The 25,108-nt window shown below is 41.6% G+C and overlaps 1 protein-coding gene and 1 pseudogene across 2 annotated transcripts in view; both read right to left on the reverse strand.

Moving 5' to 3' along the window:
- LOC308242792 (meiotic recombination protein REC114-like) overlaps positions 1-25,108 on the reverse strand; it is a gene marked incomplete at both ends in the record, with an annotated part of 210,888 nt that overhangs the window by 119,815 nt on the left and 65,965 nt on the right. The gene's annotated exons all lie outside the window — the stretch shown is intronic.
- LOC308254378 (alpha-1,3-mannosyl-glycoprotein 4-beta-N-acetylglucosaminyltransferase B-like) lies at positions 17,857-19,489 on the reverse strand (annotated as a pseudogene). Its single transcript has one exon. The product of its transcript is annotated as an alpha-1,3-mannosyl-glycoprotein 4-beta-N-acetylglucosaminyltransferase B-like (transcript).

The following is a 25,108-nucleotide window of genomic DNA, read 5'->3' on the forward strand; positions in this document are numbered from 1 at the left end:
CATATAAGCCTAACCAGTGGTCACGGACAACAGAGGGGTGGGGGCATGCGTGGGGAGGGGTTTGGGGTGAGAATGTGGGGATAAGGACAAATATGTGATACCTTGATCAATAAAGAAATTTAAAAAAATAAAAAATATATAAAAGAAACTATAAGAAAAACAAAGAAAAAAACAAAACAAAACAAAAAACAACAACAAAAAGAAATAATGACAGAAAACTTCCCTGATATAGGGAAGAAAAAACCCACACAAATCCAAGAAACTCACAGAGTCCCAAGCAAAATGAACCCCAAAAGACCAACGCCAAGGCACATTATAATTAAATTAGCAAACACCAACGACAAAGTAAGAATCTTAAAAGCGGCCAGAGGGAGACAGAAAGTTACCTACAAAGGATCCACCATCAGGCTAGTGACTGATTTCTCAACAGAAACTCATCAGGCCAGAAGGGAATGGAATGAAATATACAAAGTCATGCAAAGGAAGGGTCTGAATCCAAGAATACTGTACCCAGCAAGGCTATCAATCAAAATTGAAGGTGAAATCAGGAGCTTCACAGACAAAAAAGGACTAAGGGAGTTTATTACCACCAAACCAGCAATGCAAGAAATGCTAAAGGATCTGCTGTAAAAAAACAAAACAAATAGGAAGCGAAGAAGGGACACAGGGGTAAAGAATAAAAATGGCGACAAATAAGTACCTATCAATAATAACTTTAAATGTAAATGGATTAAATGCCCCAATCAAAAGACATAGGGTAACAGATTGGATAAGAAAACACAACCCATATATCTGCTCTCTACAAGAAACCCACCACAGAAAAAAAGACACACACAGACTGAGGGTGAAGGGATGAAAAAAGGTTTTTCAGGTGAATGGAAATGAAAAAAAAGCTGGGGTAGCAATACTTATATCTGACAAATTAGATCTCAAAGTGAAGGACATAACAAGAGATAAGGAAGGCCACTTCATAATACTAAAGGGAGCAATCCAACTAGAAGAAATAACTCTGGTAAACATATATGCACCCAATACAGGAGCACCCAAATACATAAAAAAAAAACTCCTGGAGGATATCAAAGGAGAGATTGACAGCAATACAATCATAGTAGGAAACTTTAATACCCCACTATCACCATTGGACAAATACTCTAAACAAAAAATCAGCAAAGAAACATCAATCCTAAATGACTCACTAGACCAGATGGAATTAATTGACATCTTCAGAACATTTCACCCCAAAGCCACAGAATATAAATTCTTTTTAAGTGCACATGGGTCATTTTCAAAGATAGACTATATGTTGGGTCATAGGCAAAGTCTCTTCAAATTCACTAAGATAGAAATCATATCAAGCATCTTCTCAGATCACAGTGGCATAAAACTGGAAATCAACTACAATAAAAGCAATCCAAAAATTCAAACATATGGAGACTAAATAGCATGCTATTAAACAATGACTGGGTTACCAGAGAGATCAAGGAAGAAATAAAAAACATCATGGCAACAAATGACAATGAAAACACAACAATCCAAAATCTATGGGACACAGCGAAAGCAGTCTTGAGATGGAAGTTCATAGCTCTACAAGCCTACTGCAAAAAACAAGAAACAATGGTAATAAATTACCTAACCCTACAACTCAAAGAGTTAGAAAGAGAGCAACAAGAGAAGCCCAGTGTAAGCAGAAGGAAGGAAATAATAAAGATCAGGGCAGAGTTAAATGACATAGAGACCAAAGAAACAATACAAAAGATCAACAAACCAAGAGCTGGTTCTTTGAAACGATAAACAAGATTGATGAACCTCTAGCCAGGCTCACCAAGAAGCAAAGAGAGAGGACCCAAATAAAAAAAATCAGAAATGAAAGAGGTGAAATAACAGACCCCACTGAAATACAAAGGATTGTTGAAAAATATTATGAACAACTCTATTCCAACAAACCGGACAACCTGAAGGAAATGGACATATTCCTAGAAAAATGCAACCTTCCAAAACTCAATCAGGAAGAATCTAAACATCTCAATAGGCCAATAACTATGGAAGAAATTGAAGCAGTTATCAAAATGCTTCCAGCAAACAAAAGCCCGGGGCCAGACGGCTTCACAGGGGAGTTTTACCAAACATTCAAGGAAGAACTAAAACCTATCCTCCTCAGACTATTCCCAAAAATTCAAGAGGAAGGAACACTTCCAAGCTCCTTCTATGAAGCCAGCATCACCCTAATACCAAAACCAGATAAAGACAACACAATGAAAGAGAATTACAGTCCAATATCCCTCATGAACATAGATGCCAAAATCCTCAACAAAATTCTAGCAAATCGGATCCAGCACTACATCAGAAAGATCATACACCGTGGCCAAGTAGGATTTATCCCAGGAATGCAAGGATGGTACAATATCCGCAAATCAATAAATGTGATACATCCCATAAACGAATTGAGAGATAAAAATCACATAGTCAGGATCAGGAAGATGGCGACCGGCAGGAAGGTAGGGAGGGAGAGTGTGTGAGAGAGTGAGGGAGTGATAGAGGTGTATGTGGATGTGTGTGGGTGTGTGTGTGAGTGAAATAGGGATAGTTAGACCCTGCAGTTCTTCCAGGGGGCTGCCAATCGGGCAGTCTTAGATGGCAAAACCCTGTGGCTGCCACAAACACTCAGGGGAGGACACCAGTGGCACAGAGACCACACCATCTTGAAGAACAGACCTGCTTGAGACTAAGATCCTAGCCTCGCCACCACCCAGTCTGGTCTCGGAAGCAAACCAGGACCCTAAAGCCGCTCTGGTAGAAGACCTGCCACCACAGCTGCAGACCCAGGGACACCAGGACTCCAGGCACCCGGCGGCAGATTTCTGTGATTCACAAACCCAATCTCCCCCTCCCCCCCGTCCCCCCGCGGCAGGGACATAGAAACTACCAGACCCCAGCTGCACAATAAGGCTTTCTGCACACACAAAGCAGTGATGACTCTGCCTGACTTTGAGCCTTGGTGTCAGAGACAGGAAGTTTGTTTCCCGCCACTCATCTCCACGCTCAGGCTGGAGACTGAGCAGAATTCAAGCCTAGCCACTCACCCCTAGGGAGGTGGTCTTCTGCAACTAGATCCCACACCCACACAGGGCAGGGAGACAGCGCTGAACTTGACTCTGGACTTGCAAACTCGGGGAATTTGTTTCCCGCGACTCATCTCCACACCCAGGCAGGAAAGCAGTCCTGAATTTGAGCATAGGTGCACGACCTTGGGGAGATTGTCTTCTGCGACCAGATCCTATGCCCACGCAGGGAGACAGCAATGAATTTGAGCCTTGGGGTGCAAACCTGGGAAGTTTGTTTCCCATGAACAGACCCTGCACCTTAGCAGAGAGGCTGAGGTGAATTTGAACCTGGATGTGTGGTCTCGGGGAGTTTGTTCCCCAGGACCAGACCCTGTGCCCACACAGGAAGGCAGCACTGAATTTGAGCCTGGGTACATGGACACAGGGAGTTTGTTTTCCACAGTACACACCCGCGTAACCAGACCCCCACCCACACTAAGGGGCAGAGCCACCTGACTTTGATTCAGGGCAAGCGCACACAGAAGGCTGTTTACCACAGGGCAGAAGTGGACCTCCTGCCAACACAGTGTGACTGAGCAACCTGGTCTCCCGGGCAGATTGGGGACCCTGAATCTCCACACAAGAGGCAGCATTGACCACCAGTGACTAGACTCCATTCCTCATTACGTGCACCTGAGATCCCTGATTCCCAGTACATTCACACTAAGAGCCAGCGACTCCAATTCTTTTTTTTCTTTTTTTTAAATGAATCTTTATTGTTCAGATTATTACAGGTGTTCCTCTTTTTTTCCCCCCCATAGCTCCCCTCCACCTGATTCCCCACCCATCCTCATGCCCTTACCCCCTGCCACTGTCTTCATCCATAGGTGTAAGATTTTTGTCCAATCTCTTCCCAGACCCCTCACACCCCTTTCCCCCTGAGAACTGTCAATACACTCCCTTTCTATGTCCCTGATTCTATTATATTCACCAGTCCATTCTGTTCTTCAGATTTTTTATTCACTTGATTTTTAGATTCGCTTGTTGGTAGGTATGTATTTGATGTCATTTTGTTGTTCATAATTTTTATCTTTACCTTTTTCTTCTTCTTCCTCTTCTTAAAGAATACCCTTCAGCATTTCATGTAATCCTGATTTGGTGGTGATGAACTCCTTTAGCTATTTCTTGTCTGTGAAGCTCTTTATCTGACCTTCAACTCTGAATGATAGCTTTGCTGGGTAGAGTAATCTTGGTTGTAAGTTCTTGCTGTTCATCACTTTGAATATTTCTTGCCACTCCCTTCTGGCCTGCATAGTTTCTGTTGAGAAATCAGCTGACAGTCGTATGGGTAATTCCTTGTAGGTAACTAACCATTTTTCTCTTGCTGATTTCAAGATTCTCTCTTTGTCTTTTGCCCTTGGCATTTTAATTATCATGTGTCTTGGTGTGGTCCTCTTTGGATTCCTCTTTTATGGGGTTCTGTGTGCTTCCTGAACTTGTAAGTCTATTTCTTTCACCAGGTAGGGCAAGTTTTCTGTCATTATTTCTTCTAATAGGTTTTCAATACTTTGCTCTCTCTCTTCTTCTGGCACCCCAAAAATTCGGATGTTGGTACGCTTAAAGTTGTCTCAGAGGCTCCTTACACTATCTTCATATTTTTGGATTCTTTTTTCTTTTTGTTTTTCTGGTTGGGTGTTTTTTGTTTCCTCATATTTCAGATCTTTGGTTTGATTCTTGGGGTATGTTGATCTACAGTTGAGTTTCTGTATATTCTTTATTTTAGACAGTGTATGCTTAATTTCTGACTGGTCCTTTTCCATTTTTTTTGGCATTCTCATTAAGATCCTTAAAGGTCTCACTAAGTTCCTCAGAGATTTTTAGAAGATTCTTGAGTAACCTTATAAATGTGGTTCTGAACTCTATGTCGTCCAGTAGTTTCCTTTCCTCCATTTCTTTCATTCGTGACATGTTTCTTTGTCTCCGCATTTTGGCTACTTCCCTGTGTTGATGGAGTGGCTTTGTGTGGTAGGTGACCTATAGGGGCCAGCAGCTCAGGCTCCCCAATCACCTGAGGTGGACGCTCTTGGTACACCCCTCTGAGGGCTGAGTGCAAAGTCTTGGTGTAGTTAAGCCTTGATTGCTGTTGGTACACTGGTAGGAACTGACCTCCACTGTGTCTATAATGGAAGAACTGCTGTGCTGGAGACACGCTTATGGTGCAGGACTTGTTTCAGTGGGGCTTTGGTGCTCACTGAGTCTGCCTCTTGAATGTGTCACTTATGGATGTGAGGAGTTGAAATCTGGTGTCTCACACTGACCACTAGGTACACTGGCTTCTGGATCTCCATTGGGGTGCAGGTCAGCTACTGGGTGTCTGAGGCCACCCAGCAGGAGCTATAGTGAGAACTAGTTTTCTCCTCTTTGCTTGGGGTTTGGAGGTTTTAGAGCTGTCTGACCCAGGCTGCAAGATTGCTAAGTTAAGCTGCGACAGGGCAGGCCATTTATATGCTAAAGCTGCTGCTTGGAGCTTGGGTGGGTTTGTAGGTTGTGTGGGGCGGGGTCTCAGGGCGTCACTGGGCTAGGGCATGGCAAACTGCGAGGGCTGCCAGTTAGCCGGCTCTACGTCTCCAACCATGTCCCCGCGTCCCGCCCCCCAGCGCAGTAAACAATTATTCCTGCACGCAGCTCTGCAAGTAAGCCACCCTCACTTTCCGACCCGATGGCAGACAGTCCAGCTTCTCCTGTAGGAGTTTGGGTCCCACGTGTCTCCCCATAAACTGGATTTCAGAGTAATTGGGGGCTTGAAAAAAGCAACGCCTGCCACCAGCCCGGATAGCATGCCTCCGTACCTCAGCTTTTCAGTGCTTGTGCACATCTCAATGCTCTTTTCTCTTTCCTTCTAGTTGTAGAACTTCCACTCAGCCAGCCTTCCCGTGGTTCTGGGTGATAGATGTTTTGTCTTTTAGTTGTAGTTTTGAAATTGTTGTGCAAGGCAGCAGTACAGGTGTTTACCTACACCGCCATCTTGGATCCTCCACAACTCCAATTCTTGGCGCATGTGCACACAGGGACCTGATTGTCAGTGTGAGGTAGCACCAAGAAACAGAGACTCTGATACTTGATTCTCGGCATGGACACAGGGAGCCTCTGACTCCTGACACTCAATAGGGGACTTTGATTTTTGGCATACGCCAGTCAGTTCTCTGTTTCAACATGGTGCAGGCAGGGTCCCTGATTCTAGGTGCACACACAAGGCCACACTAAGCACCTGTGACTCTGACCCAGGACGAGTGTGGTTCCCACCAACCCACAGAAACCGCATGTCTTGGTATCAGAACTCTTCAGTGACACTTGGGGGGTGCAAAACTCCCACTGCACATGGTCAAGGCTCCCAGAACTCGACATCTGAACCTTCTGGTGATAGTCAGAATGGGGAGACAATGAAGCAATCCCCAGAGGAAAAAAAAGGAGAAATCGCCAAGTAAAGAAATAAGTGAAACAGAAGCATGCAACATGACAGAAAAAGAATTTAGAGTAATGGTCATACAATTCATACACCGGATGGACGAGAAAATCAACAACCTATGCAAAAATCAGAAAGAAATGATATAGCTACAATAAAAAACACCATGGAAGGCTTCAACAGTAGACTAGAAGAAGCAGAGGACCGAATCAGCGAGTTAGAAGATCAGGTACAGAAACAAGCCCAATCTGAACAGCAACTAGAGAAAAAAATTAAAAAGCAGGAGTACAGCCTAAGGGAGCTTTGGGACAATGCAAAACAAAATAACATACGTATAATAGGGCTGCCAGATGGACATGATGAGCAGCAAGGATTAGAAAATCTACTTGAAGAAATAATGACAGAAAACTTCCCTGATATGGGGAAGAAAAAAGTTACTCAAGTACAAAGAGTCCCAAGCAAGATGAATCCCAAAAGACCCAGACCAAGACACGCCATAATTACAATGGCAAATGTTATCAACAAAGAGAGAATCTTAAAGGCTGCAAGAGAGAGACAGAGAGTCACCTACAAAGGATCTCCCATCGGATTATCAAATGATTTCTCAACAGAAACACATCAAGCTATAAGGCAATGGAAGGAGATATACAAAGTGATACAAAGCAAGGGACTCAATCCAAGAATACCCTATCCAGCAAGACTATCAATCAAAATTGAAGGGGAAATCAGGAGCTTCACATAAAAAAAGGCTAAGGAAGTTTATCACTACCAAACCAGCAATGCAAGAAATGCTGAAGGGAATGCTGTAAAAAGAAGAAAGAAAATGGTAAGAAAGAACACAGCTTCAAAAAATAAAAATGGTTACAAAGTACCTTTCAATAATAACCTTAAATGTAAATGAACTAAATGCTCCAATCAAAAGACATCGAGTGGCTGAATGGATAAAAAAACATGACCCATATATATGCTATCTACAAGAGACCCACCTCAGAACAAGGGACTCACACAGACTGAAAGTGAAGGGATGTAAAAAGACCTTTCAGGCAAATGGAAATGAAAAAAAAAAAAGCTGGGGTAGCAATACTTATATCTGACAAAATAGACCTCAAAATGAAGGCCATAACAAGAGATAAGGAAGGCCACTTCATAATACTAAAGGGATCGATATAACAAGAGGATATAACCCTGGTAAACATATATGCACCCAATGCAGGAGCACCCAAATACATAAAAAATCTCCTGGAAGATATCAAGAGAGAGATAGACAACAATACAATAATAGTAGGGGACTTTAATACACCACTGACATCAATGGATAAATCCTGTAGACAAAAAATCAGCAAAGAAACAACAATCCTAAATGACTCACTAGATCAGATGGACCTAATTGACATCTTCAGAATATTTCACCCCAAAGCTGTGGAATATACATTCTTCTCAAGTGCACATGGGACATTTTCAAAAATAGACCACATACTGGGTCACAAGCAAAGTCTCTGCAAATTCAAGAAGATTGAAATCATAGCAAGAATCTTTTCAGACCACAATGCCATAATATTAGAAATAAACTACAATACAAACGATCCAAAACACTCAAACACTTAGAAGCTGAATAGCATGTCATTAAATATTGATTGGGTCACCAATGAGATCAAAGAAGAAGAAATTAAAAACATTCTGGAAACTAATGACAATAAAAACACAACAATACAAAATCTATGGGACACAATGAAAGCAGTCCTGAGAGGGAAGTTTATAGCTCTCCAGGGCTACCTCAAAAAAACAAGAAAAAATGGTAGTAAATAATCTAATGCTACAACTCAAAGAATTACAAAGAGAGCAACAGGAAAAGCCCAGAGTGAGCAGAAGGAAGGAGATAATAAAGAATAGAGCAGAAATAAATGACATAGAGACCAAAAAAACAATAAAAGATCAATGAAACCAAGAGCTGGTTCTTTGAAAGGATAAACAAGATTGATGAACCTCTAGCCAGGCTCACCAAGAACCAAAGAGAGACGACTCAAATAAACAAAATCAGAAATGTAATAGAGGTGAAATAACAACAGAACACACAGAAATACAAAAGATTGTTAAAAAAATATTATGAACAACTCTATTCCAACAAATTAGACAACCTGGAGGAAATGGACATATTCCTAGATAAATACAACCTTCCAAAACTCATTCAGGAAGATTCTAAAATCTCAATAGGCCACCAACTATGGAAGAAATTGAAGCAGTCATCAAAAAGCTTCCAGCAAACAAAAGCCCAGGCCCAGACGGATTCACAGGAGAGTTATACCAAACATTCAAGGAAGAACTAAAACCTATCCTCCTGAGACTATTCCAAAAAATTCAAGAGGAAGGAACACTTCCAAGCCCCTTCTATGAAGCCAGCATCACCATAATACCAAAACCAGATAAAGACAACACAATGAAAGAGAATTACAGGACAATATCCATCAGAGATGCCCAAATCCTCAACAAAATCCTAGAAAATCCGATCCAGCAGTACATCAGAAAGATCATACACCATGACCAAGCAGGATTTATACCAGGGATGCAAGGATGGTACAATATCCACAAATCAATAAATGTGATACATCACATAAACAAATTGAGGGGGAAAAATCACATAGTCATAACAACTGACGCATAAAAAGCATTTGACAAATTCCAACACCCTTTCTTGATAAAAACTCTCAGCAGGGTGGGAATAGAAGGATCATACCTCAACATCATAAAAGCCATATATGATAAACCCACAGCCAGCATCACAATAAATGGACAAAAACTAAAACCATTTCCCCTAAGAACAGGAACAAGACAGAGATGCCCTCTCTCACCACTTCTGTTTGACATAGTACTGGAAGTACTAGCCATTGCTATCAGACAAGAAGAAGGAATAAAAGGCATCCAAATTGGAAAAGAAGAAGTAAAATTGTCCTTATTTGCAGATGACATGATACTGTACATAGAAAACCCTAAAGACTCCATCAACAAATTATTAGACTTAATAAATGAATTCCGTAATGTAGCAGGATACAAAATTAACACCAAGAAATCTATGGCATTTCTATATATCAATAGTGAACTTACAGAAAGAGAGACTAAAAAAGCAATCCCATTTACCATCGTACCAAAAAAATTAAGATACCTAAGAATAAACTTTACTAAAGAGGTAAAAGACATATATGCAAAAAACTACAGGACACTGAAAAAAGAGATAGAGGAAGATATAAACAGATGGAAGAACATACCGTGTTCATGGATTGGTAGAATCAACATCATCAAAATGTCCATTCTACCCAAAGCAATCTATAGATTCTATGCAATCCCCATTAAAAATAGCAATGGCATATTTCACAGACCTAGAAAGAACTCTCCAAAAATTCATCTGGAATAAAAAAAAGACCCCGAATAGCTGCAGCAATCCTGAGAAAGAAGAACAAAGTAGGTGGGATCTCAATACCAGATATCAAGCTGTATTACAAAGCCACTCTTCTCAGAACAGCCTGGTACTGGCACAAGAACAGACATATAGATCAATGGAATAGAATAGAAAACCCAGAAATTGACCCAAACCACTATGCTCAATTAATATTTGACAAAGGAGGCATGAACATACAATGGAGTCAAGACAGTCTCTTCAATAAATGGTGTTGGGAAAATTGGACAGATACATGCAAAAAAATGAAACTAGACACGAACTTACACCATACACAAAAGTAAACTCAAAATGGATAAAGGACTTAAACATACGACGAGAAACAATAAAAATACTAGAGGAATCCACAGGCAGAAAAATCTCAGACATATGCTGAAGGAACTTCTTCACTGATACTGCTCCTAGGGCAATGGAAAATAAAGAGAAAATAAACAAATGGGACTACATCAAAATAAAAAGCTTTTGCACAGCAAAAGAAACCATCAACAAAACAACAAGAAACCCCACTGTATGGGAGAACATATTTGCAAATGGTATCACTGATAAAGGTTTAATTTCCAACATCTACAGGCAGCTTATACAACTTAATAAAAGGAAGATAAATGATCCAATAAAAAAATGGGCAACGGACCTAAATAGAATCTTTTCGAAAGAAGACAGAAGGAAGACCAAGAGACACATGAAAACATGCTCAAAGTCACTTATTATCCGAGAGATGCAAATCAAAACGACAATGCGATACCATCTCACACCTGTCAGAATGGCTATCATCAACAAATCAACAAACGACAAGTGTTGGCGAGGATGCGGAGAAAAAGGAACCCTCGTGCACTGCTGGTAGGAATGCAGACTGGTGCAGCCACTGTGGAGAACAGTATGGAGTTTCCTCAAAAAACTGAAAATGGAACTCCCATTTGACCCAGTAATCCCACTCCTAGGAATATATCCTAAGAAACCAGAAACACCAATCAGAAAGGATATATGCACCCCTATGTTCATAGCAGCACAATTTACAATAGCTAAGATTTGGAAACAGCCTAGGTGCCCGTCAGCAGATGACTGGATCAGAAAACTATGGTACATCTACACAATGGAATACTATGCTGCCATAAAAAAGAAGGAATTACTACCATTTGTAAACACCTGGATGGAATTAGAGAACATTATGCTAAGTGAAATAAGCCAGTCAATGAAAGAAAAATACCACATGATCTCACTCATTTAGGGATAATGAAAAACATTATAAACTGATGAACCAAAAGATAGTTACAGAGGCAGTAAAGCATCAAACAGAGTGTCTAATTACAGCGGTAAGGTTAGGGAGAGGTGGGGGAAATAAGAGATCAACTGAAGGACTTGTATGCATGCATATAAGAGTAACCAATGGATGCAAAACATTGGGGGGTGAGGGCAGGTATGGGAGTGGGGTGGGGGGGGCAATGGTAACATATGTACACATATAATACCTTAATAAAAATTTGAAAAAAAAAAAAAGAATTAAGGGAAAAACAAAAAAAACAACAAAAAAAACAAACAAAAAAAAAACAACAAGAAAGACCACTACATGGGAGAACATATTTGCCAATGATATCAACGATAAGGGTTTAATCTCCAACATTTACAGGGAACTCATACAACTCAACAAAAGGATGATAAACAATCCAATTAAGAAATGGGCAACGGATCTAAATAGAAACTTTTCAAAAGAAGACAGAAGGAAGGCCAAGAGACATATGAAAACATGCTCAAAGTCACTAATCATCCGTGAGACGCAAATCAAAACAACAATGGGGTACCATCTCACACCTGTCAGAATGGCTATCATCAACAAATCAATAAATGACAAATGTTGGCAAGGATGCAGAGAAAAAGGAACCCTGGTGCACTGCTGGTGGGAATGCGGATTAGTGAAGCCACTGTGGGAACAGTATGGAGTTTCCTCAAAAAACTAAAAATGGAACTCCCATTTGACCCAGTGATCACACTTCTAAGAATATATCCCAATAAGCTAGAAACATCAATCAGAAAGGATATATGCACCCCTATGTTCATAGCAGCACAATTTACCACAGGTAATATTTGGAAACAGCCTAAGTGCCCATCAGCAGATGAGTGGATTAAAATACTGTGGTATATCTACACAATGGAATACTATGCTGCGGTAAAAAAGAAGGGATTCCTACCATTTGCAACAACATGGATGGAACTGGAAAGCATTATGCTAAGTGAAATAAGCCAGTGAGAGAAAGATAAGTATCACATGATCTCACTAATTTGTGGAATACAATGAACAACATAAACTGATGAAGAAAAACAGTTCCAGAGACAGAGAAACATCGATCAGACCATCAAACCTCAGAGGGAAGGTAGGGGAGGGTGGGGGTAAGGGGGAGAGATCAACCAAAGGACTTGTATGCATGCATATGGGCCTAACCAATGGACACAGACAACAGGGGGTTGAGGGCATGAGTGGGGGGCATGGGGTAATGCGGGAAGAAGGACACATATGTAACACCTTAATCAATAAAGAAATTTTAAAAAATCACATAGTCATATCAATTGATGCAGAAAAAGCATTTTATAAAATCCAACACCCTTTCTTGATAAAAACTCTCAACAAGGTGGGAATAGAAGGATCATACCTCAACATAATAAAAGCTATATATGATAAACCCACAGCTAACATCATACTCAATGGGCAAAAACTAAAACCATTTCCCCTAAGAACAGGAACAAGACAGGGATGCCCACTTTCACCACTCCTGTTTGACATAGTACTGAAAGTATTAGCCATTGCAATTAGACAAGAAGAAGAAATAAAAGGCATCTAAATTGGAAAAGAAGAAGTAAAGCTGTCCTCATTTGCAGATGACATGATATTGTACATAAAAAACTCGAAAGACTCCATCAAAAAACTAATAGACTTAATAAATGAATTCGGCAATGTAGCAGGATACAAAATTAACGCCAAAAATCTATGGCATTTCTATACACCAATAGTGAACTTACAGAAAGAGAGACTGAAAAAGCAATCCCATTTACCATTGCACGAAAAAAATTAAGATACCTAGGAATAAACTTAACTAAGGAGGTAAAAGACCTATACATGGAAAACTACAGGACACTGAAAAAAGAGACAGAGGAAGACGTAAACAGATTGAAGAACATACATGTTCATGGATTGGGAGAATCAACATCATTAAAATGTGCATACTACCCAAAGCAATCTATAGATTCAATGCAATCCCCATTAAAATACCAACGGCATATTTCACAGACCTAGAAGGAACTCTCCAAAAATTCATCTGGAATAAAAAGAGACCCCGAATAACCACAGCAATCCTGAGAAAGAAGAACAAAGTAGGTGGGATATCAATATCAGATTTCAAGCTGTATTACAAAGCCACTGTTCTCAAAACTGTCTGGTACTGGCACAAGAACAGACATATAGATTATTGGAATAGAATAGAGAACCCAGAAATCGACCCAAATCACTACACTCAATTAATATTTGACAAAGTAGGCATGAACATACAATGGAGTCAAGACAGTCTCTTCAATAAATGGGTTTGGGAAAATTGGACAGATACATGCAAAAAAATGAAACTAGACCATCAACTTACACCATACCCAAAAATAAACTCAAAATGGATCAAGGACTTAAACATACGACGAGAAACCATAAAAATACTATAGGAATCCACAGGCAGAAAAATTTCTGACATATGCCAAAGCAATTTCTTCACTGATACTGCTCCTAGGGCAATGGAAACTAAAGAGAAAATAAAAAAATGGGACTACATCAAAATAAAAAGCTTTTGCACAGCAAAGGAGACCATCAAGAAAACAACAAGAAAGCCCACTGCATGGGAGAACATATTTGCCAATGATATCAATGATAAGCGTTTAATCTCCAACATTTACAGGGAACTCATGCAGCTTAACAAAAAGAAGATAAACAACCCAATCAAAAAATGGGCAACTGATCTAAATAGACACTTTTCAAAAGAAGACAGAAGGCCAAGAGACATATGAAAACCTGCTCAAAGACACTAATCATCAGAGAGATGCAAATCAAAACAACAATGCGGTACCATCTCACACCTGTCAGAATGGCTATTATCAACAAATCAACAAATGACAAGTGCTGGCGAGGATGCAGAGAAAAAGGAACCCTGGTGCACTGCTGGTGGGAATGCAGACTGGTGCAGCCACTGTGGAGAACAGTATGGAGTTTCCTCAAAAAACTAAAAATGGAACTCCCATTTGACCCAGTGATCCCACTTCTAGGAATATATCCCAAGAAACTAGAAATACCAATCAGAAAGGATATATGCACCCCTATGTTCATAGCAGCACAATTCACCATAGCTAAGATTTGGAAACAGCCTAAGTGCCAATCAGCAGATGAGTGGATTAAAATATTGTGGTACATCTACACAATGGAATACTATGCTGCGGTAAAAAAGAAGGAATTCTTACCATTTGCAGCAACATGGTTGGAGATGGAGAGCATTATGCTAAGTGAAATAAGCCAGGCAGAGAAAGGTAAATATCACATGATCTCACTCATTTGTGGAATATAATGAACAACATAAACTGATGAACAAAAATAGATCCAGAGACAGAGAAACATCAATCAGAACGTCATACCTCAGGGAAGGTTGGGGAGGGTGGGGGTAAGGGGGAGAGATCAACCGAAGGACTTATATGCATGCATGTAAGCCTAATCAATGAACACAGAAAACAGGGGGTTGGGGGCATGAATGGGAGGTGGGGGGTAATGGGGGAATAAGGACACATATGTAATACCTTAATCAATAAAGAAATTTAAAAAAAATAAAAGTAAATAAATAAATAAATAAATAATAAAAGAAGTACATGGAAATCAGCAAGTCTATATTATATTAGACTTGAACAACACTGTCAAACAACATGACCTGACTAACTTTTTATAGAACACTCTACCCAATATCAGCAAAGTACACATTCTTCTCAAATATACACACAGTACTTATCAAGACAGTCCAAATTCTGAGCCATAAAGCAAGTCTTAGTAAATTTAAAAGTATGTTCCCTGAGCACAAATTCAATTAGAAATCAATAACAGTAGTTCTTTGAAAAAAATTCCCAAATATTTTGAATTTTAAAAATCCACTTGGATAAATAAATTAAAAGGGAGATTAGGAAGTGTTTTGAGCTTAATGTGATTCACCAAAAAATGGAAACCATATGAACATCTCAATAGATAAGAGAATATATTAAAAAACATTTGACAAACTCCAACATCCATTTCCAATTTAAAATTCAGCAAACCAGGAATAAAAATTACTTCCTCAAGCCAATGAAGGGCATCTATGAAAAACCTACAGTTAACATCATACTTAATAGTGAAAAGTCAAGCTTTCTCTCTAAGATAAGGAACAATACAAGCATGTTCACTCTCATCAGTTATATTCAACATTTCATTGGAGATTCTAACTATTGTAATCAGGCAAGAAAAATAAATAAATAAAAAGCAGCCAGATTGGCAGGAAGAAGTAAAACTGTCTTTTTTTTTCTTCATTAACCCTTTATTACAAGTCACGCTCTTATAGAAATACTAGTGGCCTGGTGCACGAAATTTGGGCATGGGGGGTGGGGAGGGGTTCCCTCAGTTCAGCCTGCACCCTCTCCAATTGGGGGCCCCTTGGGGGATGTTCTACTGACAGCTTAGGGAGCAGGGAGCGGGCCTAAGCCGCAGTCTGGCCTCCCTCTGTGGGAGGTGACTGGTGGGCCAATTGGGATGGTGCGGGCAGCGAGTGGCCAGCCCCGCCCCCAATTGTGCCACGGCCACTGGTGGCCTCCCTCTGCAGGAGGCAACCCCAGCAGGCCTATCTGGGGATGGTGCTGGGCGGCCCTGCTCTGAATCGCCCTGCTGCTGCTGCTGCCGCCCATGGCCTCCCTCTGCGGGAGGTGACCAGGTGGGCGATCAGGGGATGGCATCAGCGAAGTTCTTCATGGTGCTCTGGTAGTTGGGCTTGGCTATTTGTTGTCCTCCAGCTGTATGTAGTAGATGCCTTTGGACTGCACGTACATCATGAGGAAGCAGTAATCGAGGTTCTGTTTGGTCCTCCATCTGACTCTCTCCTTGGGGTCCCCAAAGGACTCTCAGAGCCCACTGCCACTGGTTGCTGCCGCTCCCCCACCCCATCGCCGTCCCCTCCCTCTGCCTGCTGGTATGTGCCTTGGCTGGCTTGGCGACACCTGCTCTCCGGCCCCTACTGACCGGTTGTTCCGCCGTTCAGTCGATTTGCATGTTACACTTTTATTATATGGGATTGCTTTACTTGGAGGGAGACTTATACACCAAAATGAGCTCTAGAAGGAGTGTTTTTCAAGGTGTGGTCCTACATTTTAACAGGCAATCCAGATGAGTGTTATGCATTGTATTATTTGAGAGGATCTCTTTTGAAGTGTGACACTTCAGTAAAGAGACACTGGCTCATTAAAATTATGCCTCTGGCATGACCACATTCAGTATCTGATTTTTATTGTTAAAAATTGAGCACCCAATATCTATTTATCAATTATATAGGCTCATAATGTTTCCACATCTTGAAAGTCCCCATACTCACAAAGCATTGAATGACTTTGATAAGTATTTTTAAGGGATCATGCAGAAAAGCTAATTTAGGTGACAGGAATGTGTAGAAGATAGATGATATCTTAGATTAGGAGAAAAGATGGCACATTAGCCTTACATGGTGGTGACTGAAGGCAGAAAAACAAATGTTGCAGCAAAGAAAGAGCACTAAGTCTGTCTTCTATCCTAATTGTTTGGCTATTGCTGAACTAAGCAAGCTCCCTTACACTGTTCCTTTTCCTCAATACCTTCTCCCAATTATTAGAATCACCCATTCAATGAAGTTGCCCAAACTGGAAAACCTGGGCTAATACCATTTTCTATGTTTGCTTTCATCCCTGTGTAATCAGCCAAATAGTTCCGTCAGGTTTCCTCATAAATATGTCTCTGATCCACTGCCTCTGTCTAGTCATAGTTCCCAACATCAGTCTCTCTTTTTCTTGGGCCCAAAAACACTGCAGCTGTCTAAATTGATCCTTCCCACAGCCATCAGAATGGTTCACTTAAAATGAAAGCAAGACCAGGATGCTCCCATGCTTGACATTCTTCACTTTTCCTCCTTCTGGGGAATAAAATATAAGCTCCCTGCTATGGTATATAAGACCCTCAGTGGTCTGTCCTCTGCCTACTTCTCAGGCTGCCACTGAAGTCAGGCCTGACTGGCGCCACGGGCAGCCGGGACCCAGGCCTGACTTCCATCCTAGGACCCCCCTACCCCCCTGCCTGTGTCTGCTCCGGAGCCGCCTGAGCCGCCACACAGGCTCGGGCAGGCCCCCTGTCTCTGTCTCCATCTCCACTCTGGGCCTCATCTGTGCACGCAACCTCCTCCTGACTGGTTGTGACCATTATGGCATCCAGCCTAATTTGCATATTACCTCTTTATATATATAGATATGTGGAAAAAATCAAATGTATCCAAGAATAAAAAACACAGCACATAAAGTAGTATATGCATTACAGTGTTTGTGCTGGAGAGAGCAGGTGCCCAGGAAAAAGCTCTTCTACAATGGCCTGGCTCAAGCCCACCTTCCAGCTGCGAATAGTTCAGGGTGGCATAAGCCGGCTTCAGGCACAATGTGGGGACCACAACCTCTTTCTGTGGCCGGGTGGGTGGGTAGCACCAGCTCCTGGGGCCTCTCCACCAGTGGCAACCCCAGGCTGTTGAGAGGTGCCAGGAACAACCTCTCAGGCTGGGTGGGCCACATCTGGCCCTGTGGGGGCAGCAGCAAAGACATCCCTAGTCTCCTAGGCTTCAGGGCCAGTCCTCAGAAGTCCTCCGTTAGTCTGCCTTTTTCAGGAAGATCTCACTCAGAATGACCCACACAGACAAGTCTGTCTGGATGGAGAAGCGCAGTGCTTCCAGGGGACCGAAGGCAGGGTCCATCTCGCCCTTGGCCATGACTTTGTAGAAGGAGCCTATCTGGAGGTAGCCAGCGGGGCTCTGCAGGTACCGGAGGGTGGTTAAGTGGCCCTGCTGCAGGGCCTCCTTGTCTGACTGGGGGTTATCAAAGGGCAGCACCTCCACAGAAGTGTTGAAGAGCTTGTCCTCTGGGTGCTCAATGTTTCCGCTGCAGAAGAACCGCTCAAGGCTCAGTGGCTGGAAGAAGCGAAAGTGGGTAAAACCATCTGCAGCAGTTGTGAAGGCCCAGAAGAAATCCTTACGCAGGTATGCCTTCTCCAGGGTGAAGTGCTGGTATGTCTTGAGGCTCGTGCTCACTATGGCCCGGGAGGGTGGGTGGGGGGATGGTCATGTGCTCCTTCCCTAGCGCCTGCTTCCCAAAGTCCTTATCCTTCAGTTTCTGAATCTTTCCCACCAGTGAGAAGTGCGTGCCTACGTGCTGGAAGAGGGATGGCTTGAAGCAGATATGGAGGTTGGCCTTCTGCTGGTCACAATGCTTCCTATCCTTCTCAGGGTTGCAGACCTTCACCCACAGAATGTGGTTTAGGAGCCAGTCGATGGGCTTGTCCTGGTAGAACATGAGGATGAACTCCACAATCAGGCTCAGGTCCAGTGACTTGAACATCTTCCCAATGAAGCCCAGCTGGGAGAATTCCAGGATCATCCAGTCCTCTGAAGGCTGCTGGAGAGCGAAGTTCTTCATGGTGCTCTGGTAGTTGGGCTTGGCTATTTGTTGTCCTCCAGCTGTATGTAGTAGATGCCTTTGGACTGCACGTACATCATGAGGAAGCAGTAATCGAGGTTCTGTTTGGTCCTCCATCTGACTCTCTCCTTGGGGTCCCCAAAGGACTCTCAGAGCCGGGAGAAGCCAGGGTAGAAGTGTGGGGAAGGGCCGATGACCTCCAGGAGCCCGGAATGGATCCCTTCCGTCACCACTGAGGTGTACTGAGATTCAGTCTCGGCAATCACCACGATGACCGAGTTCTCCTTCTCCTGCGAGCTCAGCTCTGAGATGAGCGAGTACAGCTTGTCAGTCAGATACAAATGTACCTCGCACCACACACTGGGGATGCCCATCACCAGCGACACTCCCGTGCGGCCCTGGCCCACGTGCACTGTGGGCTGCAGGCTGCTTACCTTGGCCAGCAGATGCGGCAGGTGTTGGAAGACAGTAGGCATGCGAGATGTTCCACAGCTTCAGTCGTCGGTCCTCGGTGAGCCTGACCCAGATGTGATTGCCGTCTCTGTCTCGCAGCACCTGCCTCTCTGACACGACCCTCTTGATCTCATCCAGCACCAGGTTGAGCTCCTCAGAGTGGTTAAGGCTCTCCTGCTCAGCTGCGTGCAACCAGTCACTCTGTGCCAGGAACTCCTGTTGGTACATGTCCTGGCTGGTACAGCAGGTCTTGGAGGGCTGTGCACACAAGGCCTTTCCAGGTTCACTAGTGCCATCTTCATTTGCTATCATCCACAACTCCTTGTCCTTGCCTAAGGGCCATGTCTTCACACACATGCTGTCCTCTCTTCTGCCTGGGATCCCTTTCCTCCTCTGGGCCAAATGAACACCTGTGTAGCCTTCAAGGCCTGGTTTCAAAGTCTCAGAAGTAAAACTGTCTTAATTCACAGACAACATAATTATTTTGTAGGAAATCTGATTTTCCTAGAACTAATAAATGGATCTTAGAAAGGTTGCAGGATACATGATCAATAACTAAGAATTAAATTTATACAAATTAATAAAGAATAGTTGGAATTTGAAAATGTAAAAATATCAAAATTTTCAAAAACATCAACAATTTAAAATACTTAGGGACAAATATGGCAATTATTCAGTGTGAAAGGTCTGCACACTGAAAATTGCCCAGAAATTTAAGAACACATAAATATATAGAGATAAATACTTTGTTCACGAATAGGAAGGTTTAACATTGTTAAGATGCCAAAGTAGGCAAAATAATGGTTCCCCCAAAGATGACCATGTCCTAATACCTGGAACCTGTGTAATCAGTTATCTTACACAGCAAAGGGGACTTTTCAGATGTGATTAAGTTAAGGATTTTGAGATAGGAAGAGTATCCTGGATTATTCAGGTGGGCCCAGTGTAATCACAAGGGTTCTTCTAAAGGAAAGAGGGAGGCAGAAGAGCCAGAGGCAGAGAAGGAAATGTGACTGCTGGCTTTGAAGGTGAAAGGGTGGTACAAGACAAGGAATTCAGGCAGTCCTAGAAGCTGGAATAGGCACAAAACAGAATCTCCCCTAGAGCTTCCAGAAGGAATGTAGCCCTGCTGACACCTTGATTTTAGCCCCACAAGATCTATTTCAGACTTTGGCCTCCAGACTGTAAGCTAATAAGTCTGGGTTGTTTTAAGCCACTAAGTTTCTGGCAATTTGTTACAGCAGTAATAATCAAATCCTAAATTCTTTTATAAAATTTAACAAACTGATTCTAAAATTCATGTGAAAATGCCAGAGTTCCAAGAAAAGAGACCGTACACCAAGCATTTGAATCAGTCAGTTAACATTAACAAAGTACCCACTATATACTGATCTCTCATAAATATTTGGGAAAGAAAAAAATCATAGAAGCAGTGTCCCTAACCTTAAGCTTTATTCAATCATTTGTTCATTCAACAAATATCTATTGGGCACCTATTAAATGCCCCAAAATTTTTCTAGATGGGATACATCATTGAATGAAACATTGGCCGGCCTCATGGAGCTAATGTGGGATAGGATGCAGGACAATGGTATAGACAACAATTAACAATAAATATAATTAGTGGCATATTAAGGGTAGGATGGTGGGCATCATCAACCCTGGTGCAGACAATACAGAAATGGTTTGTCAAGAATTTATAGACAACCTACTGAATGGGAAAAGATATTTCCAAATGACATATCTGATAAGGAGTTAATAATCCAAAATATATAAAGGACTCGTACAATTCATATTCGAAAAAAACAATTCCATTTAAAAATGGGCAGAGAACCTGAACAGAAGATATACAGAGGTGCCAAGAGACACATGAAAAGATGCTCAAGCCCTAGCCGGTTTAACTCAGTGGATAGAGCATTGGTCTGTGGACTGAAGGGTCCCGGGTTCGATTCCAGTCAAGAGCATGTACCTCAGTTGCAAGCTCCTCCCAGCCCAGTCCCCGGTCGGGGCTCTTGCAGGAGGCAACCAATTGATTTGTTTCTCTCACATCGATATTTCTCTCTGTCTTTCCCTCTCTCTTCCATTCTCTCTAAAAATCAATGGAAAATATCTTCGGGTGAAGATTAAAAAAGAAAAAAAAAAGATGCTCAACATCACTAATCATCAGGAAAATGAAAATTAAAACCACAATGAGATATCACCTCACGTGTAAGAATGGCTATCATCAATAAATGAACAAACAGCAAGCACTGAAAAGGGAACCCTCATGCACTGTTGGTGGGAATGCAGATTGGTGCAGCCATTGTGGAGAACAGTATGGAGTTCACTCAAAAAATAAAAAATGGAACTGCTTTTTGATCCAGTAATTTCACTTTTGAGAACCTATCTGAAGAAACCTGAAACACTAATTCAAAAGAATATATGCACCTCATATGTTTATTACAACCTTATTGATAGTAGCCAAGATTTGGAAGCAGCCCAAGGGTCCATCAGTAGACGAGTGGATAAAAAAAGGAAAAGAAAAAGAGCTGTTTTATAGGGAACTCATATAACTTAACAAAAGGAAGATAAACAATCCAATAAAAAAATAGGCAAAGGACCTAAATAGCTACTTTCCGAAAGAGGACATACAGAAGGCCAAGAGACATGAAAACATGCTCAAAGTCACTAATCATCAGAGGGATGCAAATCAAAACGACAATGAGGTATCATCTCACACCTGTCAGAAAAGCTATCATTAACAAATCAACAAATGACAAGTGCTGGTGAGGATATGGAGAAAAAGGAACCCTCGTGTACTGCTGGTGAGAATGCAGACTGGTGCAGCCACTGTGGAAAACAGTTTGGAGTTTCCTCAAAAAATTAAAAATGGAACTCTCATTTGACCCAGTAATCCCACTTCTGGGAATACATTCCAAGAAACCAGAAACACCAATCAGAAAGGATATATGAGCCTTCATGTTCACAGCAGCACAATCTGTAATAGCTAAGATTTGGAAACAGCCTAAGTGCCCATCAGCAAACGAGTGCATTAAAAAACTGTGGTACATCTACACAATGGAGTACACTACACTGCTGTAAAAAAGAAGGAATTCTTACTACCATTTGCAACAGCATGGATGGACCTGGAGAGCATTATGCTAAGCGAAATAAGCCAGTTGGAAAAAGATAAATATCACATGATCTCACTCATTTGTGGAATATAATGAACAATATAAACTGATGAAAAAAAACAGATCCAGAGACATAGAAGCATCGAACAGACCGTCCAACCTCAGAGGGAAGGCAGCGAAGGGGTGGGGGGTGGGTAATAGATCAACCAAAGAACTTGTATGTATGCATATAAGCATAACTCATGTACACAGACTAGTAGGGGGGGTGAGGGCATGTGCTGGGGATGGGAACAGCTGTCGAGAGGTCAATGGGGGGAAAAGGAGACATATGTAATACTTTAAACAATAAATAATTTAAATTAAAAAATAAATAAATATAAAAACAACTGTGGTACATTTTTACAATGGAATATTACTGAGCTATAAAAATGAAGGAAATGTTAACTTTAGCCATAATATGGATGGACATGGAGAGCATTATGCTAAGTTAGTCAGAAAGGGATTATGAGGCTAGGTGAAAATGGTGAAGGGATTAAGCAATAACAAACAAACTCATAGGCATAGAGAATAGTGTGGTGATTACTAGAGGAAAAGGAGGATATGGGAATGTAGAAGATGGTAAAAAAGTGACTGATGGAGACTTGTTTGGTGAACACACAGTATAATATACAAATTATAGATGTATTACAGAATTGTACACCTGAAACCTATATAATTGTACAACTGAAACCTATAGAGTTTTATTAACCCATGTAACCTCATCCTATATAATAAAAGCCTAATATGCTAAGTGTCCAGTTGTCCGTCCAACCAATCAAAACATAATATGCTAATGATATGCTTAGGCTGCTCTACCGCTCACTATGACGTGCACTGACGACCAGGGGGCAGATGCTCCAACTGGTAGGTTAACTTGCTGCTGGGGTCCGCTGGATCAGGACTGAGTGAGACAGGCTGGACATGCCCTGGAGCCCTCTGATGGTCCTTCCCATGGCCCCTCCCTGGTTGTCCAACCTCCCGCATCCATTCCTGGCCCCAATCGTGCACCAGTAGGGTCCCTTGGCCTGGCCTGCACCCTCTCACAATCTGGGATCCCTTGGGGGATGTCAGACAGCCGTTTTCAGCCCGATCCCGCAGGCCAGGATGCTGGGCCCCATTGGTGCATGAATTCGTGCACTGGGCCTCTAGTTAATTTAATAAAATTTTTTAAAAAAGATAAAAAAGATGTTGAATGAAATGAAGTTATTTGAACACCTACTGGACATAATTTGCCACATCTGAAGAGCAACATTATTTTAGCCTTTCATGTAGATATAATTTACTTTAAGGTAAGTACATTTGAAATACTTTTCCATATATTCATATATTTCTTTTAACTTTTAAATTTACTTTTATTTATTTATTTATTTATTAATAAATCTTTATTCAGATTATTACAATTGTTTCTCCTTTTCCCCCCCATAGCTCCCCTCCACCCGGTTCCCACCCCACCTTCTGCCCTTACCTCCCCGCCATTGTCCTCATCCATAGGTGTATGATTTTTGTCCAGTCTCTTCCTGAACCCCCCAAACCCCTCTCCCCCTGAGAATTATCAGTCCACTCCCTTTCTATGCCCCTGATTCTATTATATTCACCAGATTATTCTGTTCCTCAGGTTTTTAATTCACTTGATTTTTAGGTTCACTTGTTGATAGATATGTAGTTGTTGTTCATAATTTTTCTCTTTACTTTTTTTTTCTTCCTCTTCTTTAAGAATACCTTTCAGCATTTCATATAATACTGGTTTGGTGGTGATAAACTCCTTTAGTTTTTTCTTATCTGTGAAGCTCTTTGTCTGCCCTTCAATTCTGAATGATAGCTTTGCTGGGTAGAGTAATCTTGGTTGTAGGTTCTTGCTATTCATCACATTGAAAATTTCTTGCCACTCCTGTCTGGCCTGCATAGTTTCTGTTGGGAAATCAGCTGACAGTTGTATGGGTGCTCCCTTGTAGGTAATTAACTGTTTTTCTCTTGCTGCTTTTAATATTCACTCTTTGTATTTTGCTCTTGGCATTTTAATTATGATGTGTCTTGGTGTGGTCCTCTTTGGATTCCTTTTGTTTGGGGTTCTGTGCGCTTCCTGGACTTGTAAGTCTATTTCTTTCACCAGGTGGGGGAAGTTTTCGGTCATTATTTCTTCAAATAGGTTTTCAGTATCTTGCTCTCTCTCTTCTTCTGGCACCCCCATAATTCTGATGTTGGTACGCTTGAAGTTGTCCCAGAGTCTTCTTACACTATCTTCAACTTTTTGGATTTTTTTTTTTTTTTTGCTTTTTGCTTTTTCGGTTGAGTGTTTTTTGCTTCTTTGTATTTCAATTCTTTGACTTGATTCTTGTGTTCCTCTAGTCTGTTTTTGGGTCTCTGTATAATATTTTTTATTTCAGTCAGTGTATGTTTAATTTCTAGTTGGTCCTTTTTCATATCTTCGAGGGTCTCGTTATATTTATCGGCCTTTTCTAGGATGTTCTTGAAAAGCCTTATAACCGTGCTTTTGAATTCTATATCCAGTCGTTTGTTTTCCTCCATTTCTTTCGTTTGTGTTCTGTTTCTTTCATGCCAAATTTTCACTGATTCCCTGAGTTGGTAGGGTAGATTTGTGTGCTAGGTTTCCTATATGGCCCAGTGGGTTGGCCTCCCCAGTTAACCTGAGGTGGACACTCTTGGTGCACCCCTTTGTGGACTGTGTGTACAGCCTTGTTGTAGTTAAGTCTTGATTGTTGTTGGTATCACTGGGAGGAATTGACCTCCAGGCCAGTTGGCTGTAAGGATCAGCTGTGTCTATGCTGGGAGAAGTTCGGGGCTGGAGACAGCCTTATAGGATTAG

Source organism: Plecotus auritus (assembly GCF_963455305.1).
Source record: "Plecotus auritus genome assembly, chromosome: 1".
Classification (NCBI taxonomy): Eukaryota; Metazoa; Chordata; class Mammalia; order Chiroptera; family Vespertilionidae; genus Plecotus; species Plecotus auritus.